The sequence below is a fragment of the Sinohyriopsis cumingii genome, chromosome 12 (genome assembly GCF_028554795.1).
Source record: "Sinohyriopsis cumingii isolate HCF-2022 chromosome 12, ASM2855479v2, whole genome shotgun sequence".
Classification (NCBI taxonomy): domain Eukaryota; kingdom Metazoa; phylum Mollusca; class Bivalvia; order Unionida; family Unionidae; genus Sinohyriopsis; species Sinohyriopsis cumingii.
In genome coordinates this window covers 99,371,323-99,379,849 of record NC_142972.1, presented here as the reverse complement: position 1 = coordinate 99,379,849, position 8,527 = coordinate 99,371,323, and the positions used below count along the sequence as shown (strand labels likewise).

Genomic DNA, 8,527 nt, shown 5'->3' with positions numbered 1-8,527 from the left:
TTAGAGTGAAATTTATGTATAAAACGGACACGTTGAGCTTTCTAATTTACAACTGTAGTTGTATGGAAGTCTTTGGGAATTTGGGGTAACCTAATGACCTTTAGCTGGATTCGCCTCAGGGTTTGACAGCCGCTCGGTGAAGTAAAGACACCTTGCTTGTAACAAAATTTTTAAAAATACAGGACTGGTTTAATACGTTTTATTTCCAAGTTTTCCCGTGATCTTAAATCATAAATTCGTCATCAATTTCAAATCTTGTCTTATAGTTATCTTAAATGTTTTCAAGAATAATCACATTTTTGGATGCATGTGTGCGCGTAGTCAATTTAAGAAGGCATAATAATGAAGGATATATATATATATATATATATATATATATATATATATATATATATATATATATGCAATGGATGTTCGATCGATCGATCAATGGATAAATATGTGTGTTGTCATTTATGAGTAAAGAGGCATTTACAAATCATATAGTGGCATACATACTTTAGATATATAGGATTCGAAGTTTTGAATTAACTCTTCTCCTTCTGATTTCTTATTCTGAAATAAAAATGATAAATACACGTTCGTTATTTTATGTTATTTTATTTTCAAAAGAGATACCGTACCCGAACAACAATATGTACTTTCCTGGTAGTGTGCATTTTTCATAATTAATGATTACGTCATTGCACATTTTGCGTTATTCTATGTTACAAGGGTTAGCTTCAAATTATGTTTATGCAGGAACATATGTGTTTAATTAATACATACATTTATTTTCAACAGGCTCGGAAAGTATGACTTCCTAAAGGAGCCACTGAACATATGATGAACATATGATCATGAAACATGCAATACATCTAATTATAAGGCTTCTTCTAAAATAAAGTTTTTAAAAGATGTATGATTCTGTAATTTTAAATATATTTGCATTAGTTAAAACAATATCACTGGTTCCGCAATGCACTTATGTCTTGATCCGAACTATCGTAATACAAAATTAATATCACATGTAGCAGAGACCGATATATATATATATATATATATATATATATATATATATACAAGTTATGTACATGCTATTGATGAGTGTTATTAGATTGTACTGAATAATTTTAGTTGAACTTTCATGCATATATATTTTCTATTTTGAGGCATGAAGGAGGTAGCATTGGATAGGATATATTACTTGATGCTTTGTTACGTGTTTGCTGTTAGTAATACTAGAATTATCAGTAAATATAAGGACAGGTCGGTCAGGTGCATTCTTAAAAGAACTGAGTTATTTCATACTGGATGGATTTGATGATATGAATTGTTTGACGATGTTTCAAATTTGCAATTTGTCAAGTAACAAGTAGAGTTGCAATGTGTGTTTACCTGCACTGCCTGTCCATGTTAAATTTTCATCTTATCTCTTATGCTCTTGTAACATTATATTGTGTATAGCATGAGAGGAAAAACATTTGGATGGACTATTCAGTGAAAGTAGACAGTGCTTATTGAACGGTTTTCAACATGAACATCAATAGCATCACCAAGCGTTTAGCTCCTGGTGTGGTCTGCTCGTTTTCTGTCGATGATTTTACAATATGTTATCGATCAAAGCACATGCATACAATTGAAAGATAACTACAGCAACATATAAACAAAATTCAAAATTGGGCCAGTACTAACAGATTCAAATTCTCGAAATCAAAAACGGTATGCATGCCTTTCTGTCAGTTACGAAGACATCATGCTGAACCTAAACTCACGCTGGACAGAACATCAATTCCAGTTGTTGAGGAAACAAAGCTTTTTGGTATTATCTTTGACAGGAAAGTGACTTTTATTCCACACCTAAAGAACTTGAAAGCTAAGTGCTTAACATCTTTAAATCTACTTAAAGTAGTAGCGCACACTGGCTGGGGTGCTGATAGGAAAGTCATCCTCAATCTATATAGAACGTTTATAGTCTCCAAACTGGACTATGGCTGCGTTTTTTATTTTTCAGCCAGCAAGTCATATTTGAATATGCTTGCTCCAATTCACCAACAAGGACTAAGACTTGCTCTGGGAACATTTAAGACAATCCCGTGTGAAAGCCTTCTAGCTGAATCGAACGAACCACCTTCATCACATTGTACAGAAATGCTTTCCGCACAGTATGATCTCAAATTAAGATCTAACCCGCTGAACCCTGCTTTTTGGCTGTTTTCCAACCCTATTACATAGCCTTATACGAAAATAAACCAAATGCCATACCTTCCTTTAGCATTAGAATAGCATCCGGTCTTGACAAAACAAAAATGCATCTTTCGAAAATTCAGAAAACGTCCATCTCCGAAACACTTCCCTGGCTACTCAAACAACCAAAAGTAATTTTTTATGCTATACTATAGAAATAAATCCGAGACAAACCCATCCATCTTCCACAACTCTTATCATGAACTCCTCTCCAAAGATAACAGCTATACAAGAAATCATACCGACGCATTATAAGCAGCATCATCTTCTATGATTCCTTATCAGTACTTCAGACACTTCACAATAGAAAACTGGAGAGCGCATTGTTGACCAATGTTCTCGTCGAACAAAGTAAGCTGTGTACCTCCCACAGTATCGTATAATGTAGGATATCTATCCAGGTTGGTATTATATATACTGAAATAGCAGATCTCGCTGCTAAAATGGCCCTATCTCATGAACCATCTGATTTTAAAATACGATATACTGATTGAAAAACTAGTATCAAACAGACTTTATGTCAGAAGTGGCAGGCATAATGGAATTAAGCTGTGAATAATAAACTTCCTGCCATCAAACCAATCCTAGGAGAACTGACTCCTTCCTATACAATTATGCGTAGGAAGGAGTTAGACATTGCAAGAATTCGAATCGGTCATACGCATATAACCCACTTCACATACTAAAAGGTGAAGACCCACCACAGTGCGTTTCTTGCAATGAACCATTCACTGTTAAGCACCTTATGACAGTGTTTCGACCTGCTACCGACGCGCGATCAGTATTACAGTGTGCGTGGCAGGAAGGAACTTTTGATACAATAAATCTCATTTGTATTATAGAATTTCTGAAAGCGGTGAACATTTACTCTAAGCTATAACTTTTGCTCCATCAACTAGAGTATTTTTAAGCAATGTATTTACCGTCCATTATCTTCAATAACTTTTCATCTGCCTTTATTAACATATACCATTTATATTTCTCGTAGATCGGAAGACTTATTTATTACCGTTACCATCTTATCGTTTTATTTGGTTTTGATATCGCTGGTCGATATAAAACCTTTTATCATTTTTTACATAATCATACATATGACCTTTTGTATGGCGCTAAATAGCCTAACAGTGCTTCTGCGCCGTTACAAAAAAAAAAAGAAAAAAAAAAGAGACATCTATTTATCTAATATATACTTGTGCACATGTGCACATATTCACAATTACAAAATAGCATATGTCAGTTTGTGCCATATGTAAATTTCCATGCCTCAACAGTTCTGATTTTGGGCTCAAAGTAGACCATATCAATTAAATAACATGTACGATTTCGCATCTTATATATGTCAATGAATAAATGTAAAAGGCAAAATATTTTCTTTTTCTGATCTAACAAATGAGCTGTCTCTTAAGAAGGACATTGATTATCCAGTTTCCTTCTTTTCATTAGGAATAGTATTTGATTCTTTTTTACTCCAACATCTAGCCTCTGGAACACGTTGGGCTACATTGCATAGATTATATATATATATATATATATATATATATATATATATATATATATATATATATATATATATGGTTTTATGTGTACCCACCTATCTATATATCTATCATATGAAATGTAGTGAAATACTTATCATAATATCGGTATTGTCTCAAAACTCTGACCTGTAAATAATTATGCCTTGAGTCAGCCTGCTTTTGCATTATTGTATGATGTACGTGGCATTTGCACAACATTAGTTATACTGAGACCACTTTGAATAATTTTCTATATAGGATTTCTCGGTTTTGTTATTGAAACCACATCGAAACTCTCGCCTGATGTTTTAAAAATGCTCCATCAGTATGTATTCTTGAATGCGGCGCGAGTACAAATGTCCACAAAAAGTGTGATTAGTCTGATTTAACTGAAATCTAAGAAAAAATATTGAAAGCGACGTTACCTGCGATTTAGGGATGTAATACAAAACGGGAAAGAATCAGTATATTGGTTTACATCATCTCAAATTTAATTATTGTTGCGGAACAAATAGCCTACCTATCATCGCTAGCATCGACGAATTTACCTGTGTTTGCACATATAGATTGCTCGCGATAAACTCGGCAGTTCACGTTTACTGTCCCCATGTACGGATTTGGTCACGAAGACAAATCCAGTGGTGAAATTCCATAATTACATACAATGATATATCGGAACTCTACTAATCTGACAGACAAAGACCTATTGATGGGGTAATGGAATACCAAATATGAAAGTCATTATTTTGAGATGTACCCAATGGCAACTGGATACATTCAAGTTTTTTCCCTTATACATCTCATTAACTTTAACTTATGTACTACAGTTGACGATAACATACACACTTGTTACATAATGCACATAATTTTCCTCTTGGGAAATAGCATATATCCGTTTTGTGCGGGGCTATCTTATTAGGCGAAGAGCATTGTGTCTTCCGAGTTAGGCAGTGGTCTAGAAAAATAACGCAGAACAACTGTGTCAAAGCTAAAAAAAAAAAGAAAATTCTCTAATTTTAATGACTAGAAGCAAAGTTGGTTTATTTGGCAATATAATAGTAAAATTAATTTTGTTTTAAAATATTACCATTGATATGTGCGATAAATGAATTAGTGGCCCTATCACGATTACATATATATTCATAGAATTGTCTATATATCACGAGATATACAATTTATTACAGATGATGCCTCGTGTAGTGTATACCTGATACAAAATCTTCATCATAAATACAAACTAGAATGATAGTAATACAATAGATAATAACAAATGTTTCTTTGCATAAAATATCCATTTGAGACAGTGACATGGAAATAATTTGATCATATGTTAATATGTAGAAAGTTAATCTGATATTTTCTGTACTTCACAACGTATGGACCCAACACTTATACATGTATAAGCTTTATTCTTATCCATTATGTCATTTTCTTGTTTGATTTAAAGGGCTAAGCATCTTTTCGGAAACGTTTAAACACGCACATTTACTGATGATACGAAAGACTGATAACATATTTACTTTCTATATGTTTGCTGATATTAGATATTGTAATACTTACTTTTTCTTCCACCCATTGTATATAAAAGTAGAAATAATCAAATACACTCTTTACTTGCTTTTGTCTCCAGAAGCGAGAGCATACTCAAACATCAGTATGCACTTTCTCAATTATAGTTAAAGTCATACCTATTTTGCGTTCTTCTATAATGCAAGTGTAATCTTCATATATTGATTGTGCATGAACATCCTTGTTTAATTAGTGTTTAGTATATTTCACTTACTTTGACATAAAAGCACATTAGAAAATCTCAACTGATCTTATCTTTAACGACCTTTGCCAGTATTCCTTCCTAAAATAACCACTCGTACATATGCACACATGACATGCGATTCTTTCATATGTCTTCTAAAATAACGTTTGCAAACGATATCTGATTTCGTCACTTTGAATATTGTATGCACGAGATAAAATGTAGCAAACGTTTGTAGTTTGAACAATCTCCCTGTTTGTTTTGACTATCACGAGTTGTGTATCTTGCAATTTTCGATGTTGTCAAGATGTAAAATAGTTTTCCTACAAACTATTTTTTGTCGATATTGCACAGCTACAATGCCAGCGATATAATCGGTTCGCCTTGTTACCTTTCCTATATATGATATTGGTTACGAGGAAAATAAAATATGGGGAAATTGTATAATGCAATATGACTGATGAATCAAACAGCAATTACGTGAAACACACATAGCCAGAGTATTGGTGGGCAAATACACATGTGGAGTAGTAGGTATTACATATTGTGAAATACATCTTTATATTAAACTTTGGTCAATAGATAATATATGTACTATATTTAAAAACAGAATATCCACCTGTATTTTTATATCCCGCGTGTACGATAGAAATAACACAATAACATATTAACCACTAGTACAAAGTTACGTTAATAGCTGTAAACCGGGACCGCCATTTTAGACGAGGATCAAAATTTTAATGCAAAACACCGGTTTATCTAGCCCAAAAAGAATGTATGTACCTATGATGAAAAGAAACATGAGAGTTTTGTATCGCAAACACATGAAAATATTGTCGCTGGGTTTCCAATAATAGTGCCATGCTTGCTAGTTATCAGTTGTATTGTCACATCATGTCATTTTTTCCCGTCAATAAACTTAATATAAGAAAGTTCTGCGAGAAAATAAACAACCAAGAATAATACGTTTCGAGATTTCATAATAATAACTGTGTTTGCAATTTCATATAGTGTCATGGGTCGGGCCATCAGTAAGTAACAGGATATACTGAAGGATAGACAGTGCTGTAATGTCATATATCCATTTTGCAGTGAGTGCCGTTTTGATGAATTTAACTAAATAAGCATTATCATTTCAGAACATAGAATATACTACCAGCCTATTTTGGGAATAAATAGATAATTCTTTATCCAACAACGAAGACCCTGTTAAGCATTATCTCTTGAATGCATTTCAATATTTCTCCACAAATGTATTTATCATTATATCAAATCTTTCTAAATCATTATAATATCTCCAATCTAGAGAGCACATATTCAATTTTACCACCCTTGGTAATGCATCTAAATAAGTAATCCAGTACATTAATTTGGGCATCAGCGGTCACGAAAATCAATTTTGTAAATATGACTCCCACAATAAGGCAGAAACAAGAATAAAACATATTCATTTGTTTGAAAACGGTAGGCCTTTTGGGTAGCTGCATTTGTTTAACAAATTATATAATAACCGCACAATATAAATTGTATTATTTGTAAATGTTGCGATTATGCATGCCAATACTTACTTCTTTGATCATTGTGCCCTGAAAGAAAATAAAATAGCAATAATTGGCAATATTGAAATACATGTCGCTTTTTTGGTTTTGAAAGAAAGTGCATACGAGTTCAAATATACACATATGTAAATATAGAGTATGTTATGAACACCTGTTATATAGCAATACATTCCGTACTCCTTGTTAAGTTCCCCTTATATGAAATGAATCAAACATGAAATACACAATGAGAAGATACTTCGTCTTCTTATAACTGTCACCTTTTTCAAGGGAATGTCGATATATTACATGATGCAACATTTATTACTGATATTTCAGTTCAGTGGATGTCGCGCCAAAACGTCTTCATAAAATATGAAAATAGAAAGTAGGCAATACAGCAGATCAAAGTCTAAGTTTCATTGTATGACAGCCATTAGAGCCAGTGGCATAGCTATCATTTGCAGCATGATGTCGAACTAATTTGTATATCCGCTTAACAGTTGTTGGGATATATCTTGTGCAAACATTCAGCTCTTGCCCTTTACACATATATAAATAACTGAACATATGTTCATACAGGCAAGAGGTCAGGTAAGGACAGCATATGGTATCTGCAACATCTGGTAATGGAATTTCTTGACCTCTAATAAGGACGAATTTTATCGAATTAATTTATAGCATGCAAATTAGTACGGTCATAAGGCATGCTGAGTTTATTAACGCCCTAATATGTAGCACACTCATTTTAAAAGTTTTTTTTTACTAGATCATTAATGTTTGTGACAATGCTCATCGATGTTCTTCTCAGTAATTATGAGATGATGTATTGTTACTACAGCCAGATTTCCTCGAAAGTGCTAATATTATCGAACACAGTAGATTATATTTGCTTTAATAACAAACATAATAATACCGCACAGGAATAATAGAAAACTATTTGATCACTGATTCGTTCTTAGTTAATAACCAACTGGTCGATGCTATAGAACTGGATGTTCGTAAGTAAGGTTTATAAGGATGGTGGTTTGGTTTGAAAAACATTGGCGGAATAAAATTTAAGATGGCACAGAGTTTAACTCATACGGTGGATCTTAGGCGGAAAATTTTTAATTGAAGAGGTATTTAACGTTAATTCTTGTGCATGATACCTTTTTGTGAATGGTCTGCTATTTGTTAAATAGGTGTGTAGTGGAAAGTAGAAACATTATGTAGGGGTTGGTATATTCAGCTTTGTTGTGAGGTGGTTTAGAGCATGTATTTTATTGTAAATTGTCTTAAAATCTTACAATCACTGATGCTAGTTCCTTGTGATTTTGACAGTTGTTTTGCATATTTTCTTTTAAACTTTCATATATATTAATTTAATTTCAGAGCGCGATACAGATTTACTAAATAAACTCAAAGCACTTTATAAAAAAAATTCCTTTTGCACCAAAAACTGAACTAAATATGTTTTTGTTTTAACAAAGATGCCTTTATGTCCGAAGAAT

The 8,527-nt window shown here is 32.8% G+C and overlaps 1 long non-coding RNA gene across 1 annotated transcript in view; it reads right to left on the bottom strand.

Moving 5' to 3' along the window:
* Positions 1-498: 498 nt before the first annotated feature.
* The window catches only part of LOC149787073 (uncharacterized), a 62,215-nt gene continuing 54,186 nt past the window's right edge, over positions 499-8,527 (bottom strand). The window contains exons 3-4 of the long non-coding RNA XR_016425254.1: positions 7,065-7,082; positions 499-555 (exon numbers count right to left, since the gene is read on the bottom strand). This is a non-coding gene — a long non-coding RNA (uncharacterized LOC149787073). The remainder of the gene's footprint in view (positions 556-7,064; positions 7,083-8,527) is intronic.